Source organism: Panicum virgatum, chromosome 7N (genome assembly GCF_016808335.1).
Source record: "Panicum virgatum strain AP13 chromosome 7N, P.virgatum_v5, whole genome shotgun sequence".
Taxonomy (NCBI): domain Eukaryota; kingdom Viridiplantae; phylum Streptophyta; class Magnoliopsida; order Poales; family Poaceae; genus Panicum; species Panicum virgatum.
In genome coordinates, this window is record NC_053151.1 from 45,102,434 (window position 1) to 45,118,288 (window position 15,855).

Here is a 15,855-nt window from a genome sequence, read left to right on the forward strand (position 1 = left end):
GAGTATGATGCAAAGATGATGACGTGGCTCTACACGGATCGGCAAAATTTCCTTGGATGGTGCAGCAGCTGCTTGTTGTACGGCGGAAGGTGAAGGAGGCGATGTACGGTTGGCGCCATGGGGAGGGGAAACGCGTACGGTCACTCTACTCGTTCCTGTGTTTGCGGCTGGTATGCTCTCGCTATGGCAAGGCCTGTAGCTTTCCTCCTGACGAATCCAAGAAGAAAAGAAATCAGTGGCCGTAGGGCAGATTGTGAACAGGACCTCAGTGAAGCGCAGCCCAAGGAATTTCTCAGAGAGGTCATTTCACCACTAACATTTCGGCATCAAAATTGCGAATGGTTATAATAGCTCACAGGACAAATGTACTGAAGGTGTCACAGTATGTTAAACTGACGCGAACACATCGCAAAGTTCTGAAACTACGGAGCACTCCCCACTCCTCAGGGCCATTTTAAGTGTCAATTCCACTTAATCGTCGCCTCAAACAACAAAACGGAACAAAAGATCCACCTAGGCATCCTTTTTGAATATGATGCGCCTAACCACTAAGCACTGCACTTTTACCAGTAGACAATTGCATTTGGCTGTCTACATCTGGAGTCAACTTTGCGTTGCAAGCTACACAATGTTCTCCAGCTCCCGCGCATAGCTAAGAGCTTGCTTGATCAGCTTGAACGATGGCAAGTCCATGTGAGATTTGGGTTTTGCCATGTCAAAATGGACTGAGCAATCCTTGATTTCCCATTCTGGTTGTTCCTGACATAAAAATGAATGTTATGAGTACTCAAAAGCAGTAGGCAGTAGACCAAGTGAGGAATGAGAGTACTCTATCCTGCCTGTGATGAGTGAATTGTCAACCGTGCGGTGTGATCGTGCGCTTGGTCTTTGGATTGCAGGTACACGGGCGTCGAGTGTCGACGGAGAGTTGCCGTGGAGGAGCTCGGGCCGGGCGGCAGCTGTGGCGTCCACTCCTGGATCGAGGGCGCAAGCGGCGACGGAAGGCGGGTTTCTTGGTTTGCGCCACAAAACCAAGGAAGCTGACGGCGGTTGAAGACGCCAAGTCGTGGAGGCACGGGCGTCGGTCTCGGGACTGACGGAGGCGACGGGCGTCGACGGCGTCTAGGGCCTCGCTGCGAGCGAGGAGGTGACGGGCGTCGGGCGGCGTCTAGGGCCGTCAGAAGGCCGAGGCGGGAACGGCGTCTAGGGCCACGGCGTGGAGGCGGGAATCTTCCCGCGCGTGGAGTTTTGGCGGTTTTCTCAAAACCGGCCACCTACCCGGGTTTCGCGGACCCATCAAAACCGCGAACCGGATCTTCATCGACATGGCGGCATCGCGGAGAAGACTTCGTTCTGAAGAAAGAACCTCGGCCGTCGGATGGGATCGTGTAAATATTTCCGGTTTAGCCCCTACGGGCGTTTAGTCTCTAGTTTGATTCCGAGAGTATTTTGGACCCCTGCGTGGACACCATAAATATCTCTCCCCTCTCTCTCACCCCTTGCGCCAGGCACCAAGACCAGAGCCGCCTCCCACCCTTTCCTGGCGCCCCTGCTCTGTCGTTCCCGTCGCCCCTTCTGTCCTCCCCCGTGTTCTGGTTTTGTTTTTCCTCCTTCCTTCTTTCTTCTAGGGTTAGAATTTGAGATGGAGGATTGAGACTTTGAACCACGAATTCATGGGAAAGGAAGCCCTCTCTTCCTTTTGTCCTCCGGGATTTTGATCCGATCTGAATTTGTGTGCATCTAGTTCTTCCTTTTTGTGTTGGTATTTGTTTCCCCCTTCCTATTTGATTGGCGCAGGTCTGCTGGGCGTGATGCATTAGGCACGCAAGCAGTAGGCGCTGGTTTTTGGTTCTTGACTCTTGGCGCAGGGAAGCTTCAGGCTCTGGCTTGAGTAGCTGCCAAGTGTTGGGGGGCGTGACTCTAGGGCGGCTGAGGTGCCGCTGCTCTGCATGACCGGCAGCACCATCTGCCGCTGGTGGAGGTGCTGACCTTGGATCGCGAGCAGAGCCCAGGTGCGGCCGGCTGTGCGCAGCTGGGGGCGGCAGCCATCTCGCTTGTGCAGCAGGCGCTGAACTCAGAACAGCTTGCTGCAGCAGCAGCCTGCGCAGCAGCAGGGCGCGGCTCTGGTGGAGCGTTTGCAAGCTAACTCTTTTCTTTGATTCACAGCAACAATTTTGGTTTCCTTGTTTGTGTGATTCTTGTGCAGGGAGACGAATCGAGTGCGTGTGTGGGAAATCCCGGCTCAGATCGTGTTCGTTCTTCATCAGCACAACTCTGCACATAAGGTGTTCGATGAATTGCTTCACCAGTCTTTTCTTTTTCTGTTGATTTTGCTAGATTTTTCTTAGGTCCCTTTTGAGTAGCAAATCATGTTTTAGGGCTGCCTTCTAGTATTAGTCGCTTAGCTCCTTCTCTAGATTTATTTTCCTGATCTAGGTTTAATTAATTTTCTGCTTAATTAAAACCTGAAAAAGCAAAACAAAAATCAGTTTAATTGTTCTTGTGTTAGCTAGATTTCATTCCAGTATTTCTAGTTTTTGTTTTATCTATGCTCTAACCCCTTTGTTCAAGTTTCTGAGATATTTTGGCTTTCCGAACGCTTTGCTCTGATCTTCGTTTACGTGGTTGAACTTGTGAGATTTTGTTCGAACTTTTCTCGATCGAGCTTCCGATTGTATGTCAAGAGTATTACTAGTGCCGATAGTCGTTCTGAGCTATGCGGTACTGATACTCTTCGTCCGAGGTGCGTTGGGTGTAATCGGGACTTTTCTCTTCGGTTTTTCAAATCGAATTTGAGGCTCCCATTCACCCCCCCTCTGGTCGCCTGTCCGGTCCTTCAATTGGTATCAGAGCCTGGTTGAGGTTTTCAGTACCTTAACCGGTTCGAAAACCACTTGGCGACCATGGCGAGTCTTGGTAAGATCCCAGTGTTTTCCGGCGAGGACTATGCCTACTGGAAGGTTCGCATGAGAGCTTTCTTGGAGAGCATGGGAGCCGAGGTCTGGGAAATTACCACGAACCAGCTTTACGAGGTGCTGGCTGTTCGGACCACGCCTCTTCAGGTGACCCAGCACGAGGCTAACGCCAAGGCCGTCAATGCCTTGTTCGCTGGCGTTTCTCGTGCGGAGTTCTCACGCGTCCAGGGTTTTCAGGAAGCTCACAAAATTTGGACGTGCCTTGAGAACTACCACGAGGGTACACCTCAGGTGAAGGCCAGACTGTTCGAGACTCACCGGCGTGAGTACGAGAACTTCACACAGGAGCCGGGTGAGAGCATAGACCTGATGTTCAGTCGTTTTCAGTCGATTGTGAACAAGGTCAATTCGAACAGATCTGCTGGTGCCCTTGAGTACACAGAGCACGAGAAGGCTCTCAAGTTGCTCTACGCACTTGACCGCTCTGTGTGGGATCTCAAGGTGAACACGATCATTGAGTCTGCAGGCTATGAGACTCTGACCGTGAACGAGCTTTTCAGCAAGCTCAAGGCCACGGAGGTGGATAACCAGACACGAGCCAAGCTCAATGGTGCCCCTCCTTCCAAGAGCGTCGCTCTTGTGACTGGCCCAGGTGGATCGAGCTCTAACGCTAACCCTGCTCTTGGCTTTTCTCTTGCCTCTTTGCCTTCTATTTCAGATGAGCAGCTGGAGACGCTGGGCGACGACGACTTGTGCCTCCTCATCAGCAAGTTCCAGCGCGTCTACCACAACAGGCAGAGGAAGAAGAACCCCGGGTGCTACAACTGCGGCGACCTGAACCACTTCATCGCCGATTGCCCCAAGAAGTCCGGCGGTGGCCAGAACAACTCCTTCGACTACTACCGCCACCGCGACCGCGACGAGGGAGGCTCCAACAAGGAGCGTCGGCGCCACAAGCACCGCAGTCGTGACCGGGGAGGACGCTTCGACAAGGAGTCGCTCAAGAAGCGCTTCCAGTACAAGGCCAAGAAGCGGGAGAAGGCCTTCCTGGCGCAGCTCAGCGACCTCGACAAGAGCTCCGACACCGACCACTCTTCTTCACCGACCTCCGACGACGACGACAAGAAGAAGAAGAAGCGGGACAAGGAAGCCACCGGCTTCATCGGCCTTTGCTTGGCGGCCGGTCGACGCAAGAGCTTCTGCACCATGGCGGGCGAAGCCGATGGTGCTCGTGCGTCTTCGGGTGGACATGCTACACCGACGCACTCCGGCTCTTCTCCTGGATCCGAGAGCGATTCAGAGGTAAACTCCACGATTGACCTGCTTGATACAGAGGTTAGGGAGTTGTACGCCGCTCTCGACAACCAGAAGAGGCTGCTTAAGGAAGCAGCTAGAGAGCGTAGAAAGCTTAGGGCTGAGCTGGCTTGTGCTAGGGAGAAATCTAGTGAGGATGAGTGCGCTGGCTGCATATCTCACATGAACGATCTTGTTGCTCTCCGTGCCAAGCATGATGAGAACGTCGTGAACTTAGATGTTGCTAAGACTTCGCTTGCTGACGTGTCTCATGAGCTCGCAAAGGCCAAGCATGAACTAGAACTGGTTAAGGACGCTCCTATTGTTAGCGATGTGCTTGAATGTGACAAGTGTCCTATATTTAAATCCGATCTAGCTTCGTTGCAGTCCAAGTTTGCTACTGTTGTGTGCGAGCTAGAGGAAATGAAGTCTAGGCCAGTTCTGCTTGGTGCTTGCAAGGTTTGTCCCACGCTTAGGTTGGAGCTAGATGAGAAGAACGCCTTGATTAAGTCTTTGGGGAAGACTAAGATCGTGGAGTCTAGCCCACCTATTGACTGCTCTGTTTGCTCTGGTTTGATTGCTGATCTGGATAGTCTTGCGGTAGAGAAAGCCAACTTAGAGAATGAGAATACCTATCTTAGGGCAATTCTGAGTTGGGTTTCTAGCAGTGAGCCGCAGTTGGGCATGATGATCAAGCAGTTTAAGCGTGGTGATGGATTTGGGGTTGGTTACACATACACAAAGTCAGACTTTGACAGGTTGTATGGTAAGATTGGCAAGGCTGCTGGAAACACTGCTAGCTCGAGCATGCAGCCTTCGCTTGTTGACCCCGCGGATGGTGTGCTTAAAGAACTACCGAAAGCACCTCCGCAGAAGCAGGTTTGGGTTCCAAAGCCCAATGAGCTGAGGAATCCCCTCGACACGCTCCCGGCTGCCACAGCCCAGGTTGCCCAGAAGAAGAGGGCTGCTCCTCCCCGTCCGCAGGCTAGGCCTCCACCTCCCAAGCGTGAGGTGAGGTACCACTGCGAGTTCTGTGACAGGGAAGGTCACCTGGAGGAGTTTTGCTTCAGGAGGAAGCGGGCTGTGAGGCGAGAGCAGGAGAGACGGAACGCGGACATGTACTCTGCTCGGGTGCATGGTCCTCCTCGGCGTGGTGGTAGGCAAGATGCTAGGGCGCGCCGTGTAGGTGGAGGTCAGGGAGACGGTGGTGGTTACCGTGCTCCAGCGGGTGGTCGCTTTGCCGGTCGTGCTCCTGGTCGTTTTCAGTACGGCTATGGACCATGGGACCGAGACTTTGGAGGAGGTTTCAATGCTCCACGCTTTCCTCGCGGTGGTGTTCGTCAGTCACGCGGTAGACGGGACGAGGGACACGCTTTGCCTAGTTTTGCTAACCCTTCTGTAGAGCAAATGGCTCGACACTGGTTTGCTTCTCACTTTGCTAACCCCAGTGTTGAGACATTTGCTCACCCTTTGTCTCACTACTGATGTGCAGGTTGGAGGCTTGGAGAACAGGTGGATCATGGACTCCGGTTGTTCGCGCCACATGACCGGAAATGACAAATGGTTCTCCAGCCTCACCCCGATGCGCTCAAAGGAGTATATTGTGTTCGGGGATAATGGAAGAGGAAAGGTACGTGGACTTGGCGCTGTTCGAGTTTCTGATCGCTTTACCCTGAGAGAGGTTGCTTTGGTTTCGAACCTTGGGTTCAATTTGCTTTCTGTTTCGCAACTTCTTGATGAGGGGTTTGAGGTTCGCTTCAAGGAGGGTTGTTCGCGTGTTCTTGATTCCAGAGGAGATTTGGTTTGTCGGATTACACCTCGCGATCGGGTTTTCTTGGTTGACTTTTCTGGAACTCCTCTTGGCCCTTCTCGTTGCTTGTTGGCTGGTCCTTCTTCTGATCTGTGGAAGTGGCATAGGAGACTTGGACATTTGAGCTTTGACTTGTTGTCGAGACTGAGCTCACTTGGTCTAATCCGAGGATTGCCCAAATTGAAGTTTGAAAAGGACCTTGTTTGCCATCCGTGTCGCCACGGGAAGATGATTGCTGCTTCTCATCCGCCTGTTAATCAGGTGATGACTTCTCACCCTGGAGAGTTGCTACACATGGACACTGTTGGTCCTTCCAGGGTGATGTCTGTTGGTGGGAAGTGGTACGTGCTTGTGATTGTGGACGACTTTTCTCGCTATTCTTGGGTCTTTTTCATGAGAACCAAGGATGAGGCTTTCGAGTTTGTTCGAGACTTGATCTTGAGGTTGAAAAACGAGCTTCCCCAGGCCATGCGAGCGATTCGCTCTGACAATGGCACAGAATTCAAAAACGCTCGTTTTGATGCCTTTTGCAGTGATCAAGGGCTCGAACACCAGTATTCTTCTCCCTACACTCCACAGCAGAATGGAGTTGTAGAGCGGAAGAATCGGACGCTGGTTGAGATGGCGAGGACGATGCTCGATGAGCATAGGACTCCTCGCAAATACTGGGCTGAGGCGGTTAACACCGCTTGTTACGTGTCCAACCGCATTTTCTTGCGTGCTTTCATGCACAGGACTTCTTATGAGTTGCGGTTTGGACGCCAGCCCCGTGTTGACCATCTCAGAGTTTTCGGTTGCCGGTGTTTTGTGCTGAAAGATGGAAATCTTGATAAGTTTGAGTCTCGCTCGTCTGACGGTATTTTTATCGGTTATGCTTCTCACTCTAGAGCGTACCGTGTGCTGATTATTGATACTAACATCGTCAGAGAGACTTGTGAAGTCACTTTCGACGAGACTGCACCGTGCAATTCTTCTGTCTTTGAAGTTGCAGGAGATGATGAGCTCGGCACCTCCATCTTTGAAGATGAGGAGGAAGAAGCTGCAGATGGCGAGGCTGAGGCTACCACGCGTGCTGTGGACCCGGCTATCTCTGCTACGAGCTCGGACGATGACGACGGCCCCGATCCGACTACGTCTACTTCACGGGGGCTGTTCGAGGAGGTGACTCAGGCTTCACCAGCTGCACCTGAGGAGGCACCAGCTTTGGTTGAGGAGGAGGCGACTTCGACACGGGAAGCACCGCGACACATTCAGCGCCGCCATCCACCTCAACAGATGCTAGGTGATCTCAACGAGCGAGTCACCAGGTCCAAGGTAACAAGTATCGCTGGCTTTGCTCATTCAGCGTTTGTTGCCTCTTTTGAGCCCAAAGATATTGGACACGCTCTTTCTGATTCTAATTGGGTCAATGCCATGCATGAGGAACTTGAAAATTTTGAAAGAAACCAAGTTTGGGTTTTAGTCGAGCCTCCACCTGCTTGTAATCCCATCGGAACGAAGTGGGTTTTCAAAAACAAGCAGGGTGAGGATGGTTTGGTTGTTCGAAACAAGGCTCGTCTTGTTGCCCAGGGGTTTTGCCAAAAAGAGGGTATTGATTTTGAGGAAACTTTTGCCCCTGTTGCTCGTTTGGAAGCTATTCGAATCTTTCTTGCATTTGCTGCTTCCAAGGGTTTTAAAGTTTTCCAAATGGATGTGAAATCTGCCTTCTTGAATGGTTTTATTGAAGAAGAAGTTTATGTGAAGCAACCCCCTGGTTTCGAAAATCCCAAGTTTCCAAACCGTGTTTATAAACTTCAGAAAGCTCTTTACGGTTTGAAACAGGCACCTAGAGCTTGGTATGATAGATTGAAAACCTTTTTGCTGGCTCAAGGCTTTAAAATGGGATGTGTTGATAAAACTTTGTTTCTCATGCGATCTGGCACTGATTTTCTTTTGGTTCAGATATACGTGGATGATATTATCTTTGGTGGCTCTTCTCACGCTCTTGTGTCCAAGTTTTCTGAGCAGATGTCCAGGGAGTTCGAGATGAGCATGATGGGTGAGCTGCAGTTCTTCCTCGGGCTGCAGATCAAGCAGACTCCTCAGGGCACTTTTGTCCATCAAGCCAAGTACACTAGAGACTTGCTGCGGAAGTTCGACATGAGCGACTTGTCTCCTCAGCCGACTCCGATCAGTACATCTACGGCGCTTGATGAGGACTTGGACGGCGAGGCGGTGGACCAGAAGGAGTACAGGAGCATGATCGGCTCGCTCCTGTACCTGACGGCGACGCGACCGGACATCCAGTTCGGCGTCTGCCTTTGTGCGCGCTACCAGGCTTCTCCGCGCACCTCCCACAGGCAGGTGGTGAAACGCATCTTCAGGTATCTGAAATTCACCCCTGAATTTGGTCTTTGGTATTCTGCGGATTCTTCTCTAGTTTTGGTGGGTTTTTCTGATGCCGATTTCGGTGGGTGTCGGTTGGATCGAAAGTCGACATCCGGCACTTGTCAATTTCTCGGTACATCTTTGGTGTCTTGGTCCTCTCGCAAGCAGGCTAGCGTAGCGCTTTCTTCCACAGAAGCTGAGTATGTTGCCGCTGCTAGCTGCTGCTCCCAGATACTTTGGATGAAACAAACCTTGCAGGATTATGGCTTGAGTTTCGGTAGGGTTCCTATCTTTGTAGACAACATGTCAGCCATTAGCATTGCAAAGAACCCTGTCCTACACTCCAGAACCAAGCACATAGACATCCGATTTCATTTCCTGCGAGACAACCATGAAAGAGGACACATAGACCTGATCCATGTCCCTTCAGAGAGGCAAACCGCAGATATCCTCACCAAACCGCTAGAGCAGGACACCTTTGCTCGCTTGCGAGGGGAGCTTGGGGTTTGTTACCCCTTTTGATTGCTGACTTTTCTTTGGTTAGCTTTGTAGATTTTATTTGCTTCTCTTTGTTTTCTAGGTTTGGTAGTTGCATTGTGCATATGCATTGTACATGTTTTCATTTTGCATTGTCTCACTTGCACTAGCATTCTTGTATACATTGCTATGATCTTCTAGTGCCTGCTAGTGTGAGTTGATAAACTTGATCATGTATAGCTTGCTCCATTGTGTATATGACATCATCTGAGTTAAGCTATTTTGATTTGAAAATCTGAAAACATGATCACCCTGTCTTGGCTACTAGCATGTTAGGGCGTGTTGATATGCTTTGCTATCTTATTCATGCTAGTGTGGCCTTTCATTCAGCAATTTATACTTGAAATGAGCTAAATCTGATAAATTTGCTTGAACTGTTCCGGAAATGGATGAAAAAGATCCAGGTGGGATTGCTTGTCGCACTGATCGAGCTTTCGGGACGGCTCACTTTGCACTTGTGAGAACCCGGGCAAGGCTGTGCATGACTGAAACGAGTGCTTTAAGCTTCTGATTGTCTTTTGGCATAGGCTTGGCCTCGTTGCTAAGTAAAGCATGATAAGCTTTCAACCCCTGGCACTTAGAATTGCTTGATATAAAAATTGATTGAAAAATGAATGTTGGCAACTTGTTTTGGCTGATTTGGCTCACCTGTATGAGTATGAGTAGCACTGCTTTTCATTCCCTACTTGTTAGTGCTAGATCATGGGTGATGCTTTTATTTCTCCTAAACTGAACTTGCCTAGCTCTAGACTGATTTGATATACCCTGTTGAGCTAGATGCAGGTCTGGTTTGTGGATGCACACGTGCTTGTGACTAGTTGTTGCTCATATCTTTGTATCCCTGAATGCTTTCACTTACACCTCCTGCATTGCATTTATTGCATAGCATCTGTTCAGGGGGAGTCTCAGCTTCAGGGGGAGCTTTAGTTCTTTTTAGACTTGATGTGTGCATGTGCCAACAAGGGGGAGAATTTTGAGAGAAGTGATCGAACAAGGGGGAGACTTGTTTGATTTTTGAAAAACTTGTTGTGCACAGGGCTTCGAGAGTGCATCATTTTGGGAGAGTTGCACTTTTGAGAGGGAAAAACTTTGCTTGGGGAGTTTCTGCTTCGTTTTTGGCTCCTGGTTTTCCTTGCTTTCCTTCCACTTCCAGCATGACTGCGTCGAGCGTTACCTCTGTCTTTGAGGAGTCATGTTTTGGCATTTGATCGATTGCGTCGAGCCGTTGTCCTTGTCTTAGGGGATCGATCTGTGCTTGAGTAAGTGACTGGTCTTGCCTTTCTGAGCTTTGTGTCACTTGCTTGAGTTCTTCGCTTTCTTGTTTCTTTTTATCACTTCTCTGGTTACAGGTGGTGTGTTGACAATGCACTCATCAAGGGGGAGATTGAGGAATGAGAGTACTCTATCCTGCCTGTGATGAGTGAATTGTCAACCGTGCGGTGTGATCGTGCGCTTGGTCTTTGGATTGCAGGTACACGGGCGTCGAGTGTCGACGGAGAGTTGCCGTGGAGGAGCTCGGGCCGGGCGGCAGCTGTGGCGTCCACTCCTGGATCGAGGGCGCAAGCGGCGACGGAAGGCGGGTTTCTTGGTTTGCGCCACAAAACCAAGGAAGCTGACGGCGGTTGAAGACGCCAAGTCGTGGAGGCACGGGCGTCGGTCTCGGGACTGACGGAGGCGACGGGCGTCGACGGCGTCTAGGGCCTCGCTGCGAGCGAGGAGGTGACGGGCGTCGGGCGGCGTCTAGGGCCGTCAGAAGGCCGAGGCGGGAACGGCGTCTAGGGCCACGGCGTGGAGGCGGGAATCTTCCCGCGCGTGGAGTTTTGGCGGTTTTCTCAAAACCGGCCACCTACCCGGGTTTCGCGGACCCATCAAAACCGCGAACCGGATCTTCATCGACATGGCGGCATCGCGGAGAAGACTTCGTTCTGAAGAAAGAACCTCGGCCGTCGGATGGGATCGTGTAAATATTTCCGGTTTAGCCCCTACGGGCGTTTAGTCTCTAGTTTGATTCCGAGAGTATTTTGGACCCCTGCGTGGACACCATAAATATCTCTCCCCTCTCTCTCACCCCTTGCGCCAGGCACCAAGACCAGAGCCGCCTCCCACCCTTTCCTGGCGCCCCTGCTCTGTCGTTCCCGTCGCCCCTTCTGTCCTCCCCCGTGTTCTGGTTTTGTTTTTCCTCCTTCCTTCTTTCTTCTAGGGTTAGAATTTGAGATGGAGGATTGAGACTTTGAACCACGAATTCATGGGAAAGGAAGCCCTCTCTTCCTTTTGTCCTCCGGGATTTTGATCCGATCTGAATTTGTGTGCATCTAGTTCTTCCTTTTTGTGTTGGTATTTGTTTCCCCCTTCCTATTTGATTGGCGCAGGTCTGCTGGGCGTGATGCATTAGGCACGCAAGCAGTAGGCGCTGGTTTTTGGTTCTTGACTCTTGGCGCAGGGAAGCTTCAGGCTCTGGCTTGAGTAGCTGCCAAGTGTTGGGGGGCGTGACTCTAGGGCGGCTGAGGTGCCGCTGCTCTGCATGACCGGCAGCACCATCTGCCGCTGGTGGAGGTGCTGACCTTGGATCGCGAGCAGAGCCCAGGTGCGGCCGGCTGTGCGCAGCTGGGGGCGGCAGCCATCTCGCTTGTGCAGCAGGCGCTGAACTCAGAACAGCTTGCTGCAGCAGCAGCCTGCGCAGCAGCAGGGCGCGGCTCTGGTGGAGCGTTTGCAAGCTAACTCTTTTCTTTGATTCACAGCAACAATTTTGGTTTCCTTGTTTGTGTGATTCTTGTGCAGGGAGACGAATCGAGTGCGTGTGTGGGAAATCCCGGCTCAGATCGTGTTCGTTCTTCATCAGCAACTCTGCACCATAAGGTGTTCGATGAATTGCTTCACCAGTCTTTTCTTTTTCTGTTGATTTGCTAGATTTTTCTTAGGTCCCTTTTGAGTAGCAAATCATGTTTTAGGGCTGCCTTCTAGTATTAGTCGCTTAGCTCCTTCTCTAGATTTATTTTCCTGATCTAGGTTTAATTAATTTTCTGCTTAATTAAACCTGAAAAAGCAAAACAAAAATCAGTTTAGTTGTTCTTGTGTTAGCTAGATTTCATTCCAGTATTTCTAGTTTTTGTTTTATCTATGCTCTAACCCCTTTGTTCAAGTTTCTGAGATATTTTGGCTTTCCGAACGCTTTGCTCTGATCTTCGTTTACGTGGTTGAACTTGTGAGATTTTGTTCGAACTTTTCTCGATCGAGCTTCCGATTGTATGTCAAGAGTATTACTAGTGCCGATAGTCGTTCTGAGCTATGCGGTACTGATACTCTTCGTCCGAGGTGCGTTGGGTGTAATCGGGACTTTTCTCTTCGGTTTTTCAAATCGAATTTGAGGCTCCCATTCACCCCCCCTCTGGTCGCCTGTCCGGTCCTTCACCAAGCAATGGTGGTTAGAGTTTTGTCCCTCACCCATGCCTCAATCAATCATGTCTAGCATCCTTTACTAAGACACCAGTAACTCATTATTATATCGCACATATGACAAAGAGCTGGAGATAAAATAAAAGGTACCTCCCATATGTACTCGAGAAGTTCTTGATCTGATGTAAACATTAGCATTTTCTTTGCAACATTGATTGGTAAGTAGTCATAGGCCTCAACGCTGCAATCAGCTACTTCATCTCTTCAAAAGAAACACACAGGGAGCACAATAAGGGACTTCACAATAGAATCCAGGTAAGGTAAACGACTGTGCAAATCAACTCATACCTAACAGTTTCAGCAAGAAGGTCCATGAGGTAAACATATGTCTCATGTGGCACAGCCTGGCGAGCATTGATTAATCGGTTATAGGCACCTTCCATAAAGGATTGCTCAAGCTCCACTGCATATTTGATACAAGGATGGCTTAAAGCTTCCAGGGGCAGAAGTTCCAGCTCAGTATGGAATTCAGCAATTCTGTTCTCGGCCAACAGCCTGAGAAAATTAAGGCCCAGAAATGGTACTCATCTGGTGATGGAGCAATTATACCGTTGCATGAACAACAACAAAGAAAGAGTTCAGAACCATATGTCCAGAAGTACAATTCTAAAAAAATAAAGGATCTGTGAGGAAATGTTTAATTGCGCCTTTTAATTCCAAGGTGAGGACAAATGAAATTTGTACCCCTGGCAAGAACTCATTCTATGCATGGATACATAGCTTTCAGGCTTTGCACAATTTATTTGCATCAAGAGTGTTCCTCTGACAACTACCATGGCTGGTGCTTTCAGGAACAGGAGCACAATGATACTGATTGAAACCTAGGGCAGATGGTTAACAAACTCTCCAGTTCAAAACAGATGTATTTTTCGTTCTTTAGGCATCTTTGCAACAACTGCCCCTGTTAATTGCTTATTAGCAGTGTTGCGGTATTCGAGACAGATATTTGCATAGGAAATCTAGACGTGCAAAATGAGTCAAAACTTAAGTAAATAAATCTACTTATGTGCGCCAGGAGCTAAATAACAAGAAATACATACTGGAGATAACATACAAGAATACAATAGATGGTATCTTTATGTTTCGAAATGATTATATACTGAAAAATATTCCCTGCATCCAAACTCAGAATGGTTCATATATTGAAGTAACAGCTGAACATTGCTTGACAAGGATGGATCATGAAGTCAATAGTTGTAGGAGAGACAAACCATGTATTGATGTAAAATTCTTTTAGCTGGCACAAGCTCCTCTCAAATGCCTCGCGGTCTTTAATTTTCAAGATCAAGATAACAGCATTCTCATAGATAGCCCCTGTAAAATTTAAAAACCAGTCACACCTAACAAACGAAAACTGTATTCCTATGGTTTACTACACATTTCCAAAGCAAATATTATATATCATTGTACATAAAGATCTGTATGGCTTTACTAAACACTTGCTTAGAGGTAGCCCCACAAAAATATAAAACTTATACTGCTTACGAAAACACTTACAAAGGCACACATTGGAGAATGATCATGCCACAGAATTAATGTATCAATTCTTCCTACGATTGATTTACATGGAAGAGCAACACACTATAAGAAAGTTATCTTCAGTGCAAGGTTTTGTACTCCACAACCAATGAAGCATGAAAAAGAAATTTTACCAGAACATTATGCCACAAATTTCTTTTAGTTACACAACACATTTTTCATGTTGGAAGAAACTGTGTACAGAATATTTAACGCCATGCGTGAGGTACTGAGATGCAGATTTAAATTGGTTCCCGAGGCAAATGCTACCTAGATTGCCAGTGAAAAAGTACGATGGATACTATAACATATAAAGTTCACAGGATAAAAGGCCAGACTATGATGTCTACAGAACCAAGTGCTCAAAATATTACTTGCGATTTTCAGCTCTTCAACTGCATTAGGCGTCTTCTCAAATGATGGTGGCAAGCTAGGTAACCTTGTGAGGAGCACCTGAAATCAAGCAAGGGTATATCAGCTTATCGCCTGGCAATGAACCACAAACTCAAGTGAAGCTCTGCAAAAGTCCTGCACTTGATACTGCTGAACTGTAAAATGGAAATCAACCATCATTTCACAGACGACACAAGTCCACAATTCGAACTAGTAATCTCTTAAACCCCCCTTTTCTCAGAAACACAAATGTACAGTTCAAACCAGTAATCCAAAACCCCACTTTTCTCAGAAGACAAAAACATACAATTCAAACTAGTAAAACCTAAACATCAGTTCAACAGGAGATTTCTGAGACCTATGGAAAATACATCTGGATACAGCCATCTCGTAATAACCCCTAGTCCTGATGAAACATAGGTGGAAAAGGGCGCACAGAGCTCTCCGAAGGATCATCTTCAGCTCTACATATCGGACACGGTAGAATCTCCAAGCAACCTCTAAAAATCCTCTAGGGTTCAATACACTGGACGACCCTTGCGGCTTCACAAGATTGGGTTAAAAAAAAACATAACTAGCCAACACCCCAGGTAAGAAAGAATTTTTTTTTTGATGGGCCAGGTAAGAAAGAATGGGAGCAAGTCGAGCCGGATCGCCGAAATGTACCTTGAGCTCGGCGAGCAGGGCGGCGCCGGAGTGGAGGTCGCCCCTCGCGCACGCGAAGTTGAGCCACGCGAGCTTGCAGACCGCCTCCTCCAGTTCGGAATCCATGGATTGCGAGGCAGCGTCTCGCTTGCGGGGTTTTCTTTCTTTCTTGCGGGAGGAGACGATGCGGCACGGATGAGGCGGACTGAACCGGGCGTGCGAGGAATACGTTTTCTTACTCGGAAGGCGATTTCTGAACATCGAGCGAAAGCGATTGGTGCCAAGGAGTTGAAACAAAAACAGTGCTTTAAAAGGCGGACTGAACCGGGCGTGCGAGGAATACGTTTTCTTACTCGGAAGGCGATTTCTGAACATCGAGCGAAAGCGATTGGTGCCAAGGAGTTGAAACAAAAACAGTGCTTTAAAAGGCGGACTGAACCGGGCGTGCGAGGAATACGTTTTCTTACTCGGAAGGCGATTTCTGAACATCGAGCGAAAGCGATTGGTGCCAAGGAGTTGAAATAAAAACAGTGCTTTAAAAAGCTTGGAGGTGCGGGGAATCGAACCCCGTGCCTCTCGCATGCGAAGCGAGCGCTCTACCATATGAGCTACACCCCCTTTGATGCCCTGATCAATTAAAAAAATTATTTAACTATACTCATAGACTGTGTTACCAACTATTTCACATCACTGGAGTTCCTTTGGTGCAGTGAGATTCTTGGCCGTGTCCTCCAACGAGCCTACGATCGACTACTGCCCGTGAAAGCACGCGGACGTGGCATGACCGGCACAAGCAATGCGTGCGCGTAACGGGCCTAGCCATCCACACGCCGGCGAGATCCATGATGGAAACTGACGCGCAAGCGGTTGCGGGCTCGCGGTGAGGCTCCCCCAACCGCTCTGCAGTTGTCGCTAGCAACACAG

The 15,855-nt window shown here is 49.1% G+C and overlaps 1 non-coding gene and 1 pseudogene across 1 annotated transcript; both read right to left on the reverse strand.

Annotated features, from left to right (window-relative positions):
- Nucleotides 1-318: 318 nt before the first annotated feature.
- LOC120682430 lies at nucleotides 319-15,168 on the reverse strand (annotated as a pseudogene).
- A 308-nt stretch (nucleotides 15,169-15,476) lies between these two features.
- On the reverse strand, nucleotides 15,477-15,549 carry TRNAA-CGC. Its single transcript has one exon. It is a non-coding gene; the product is annotated as a tRNA-Ala (tRNA).
- Nucleotides 15,550-15,855: the final 306 nt, after the last annotated feature.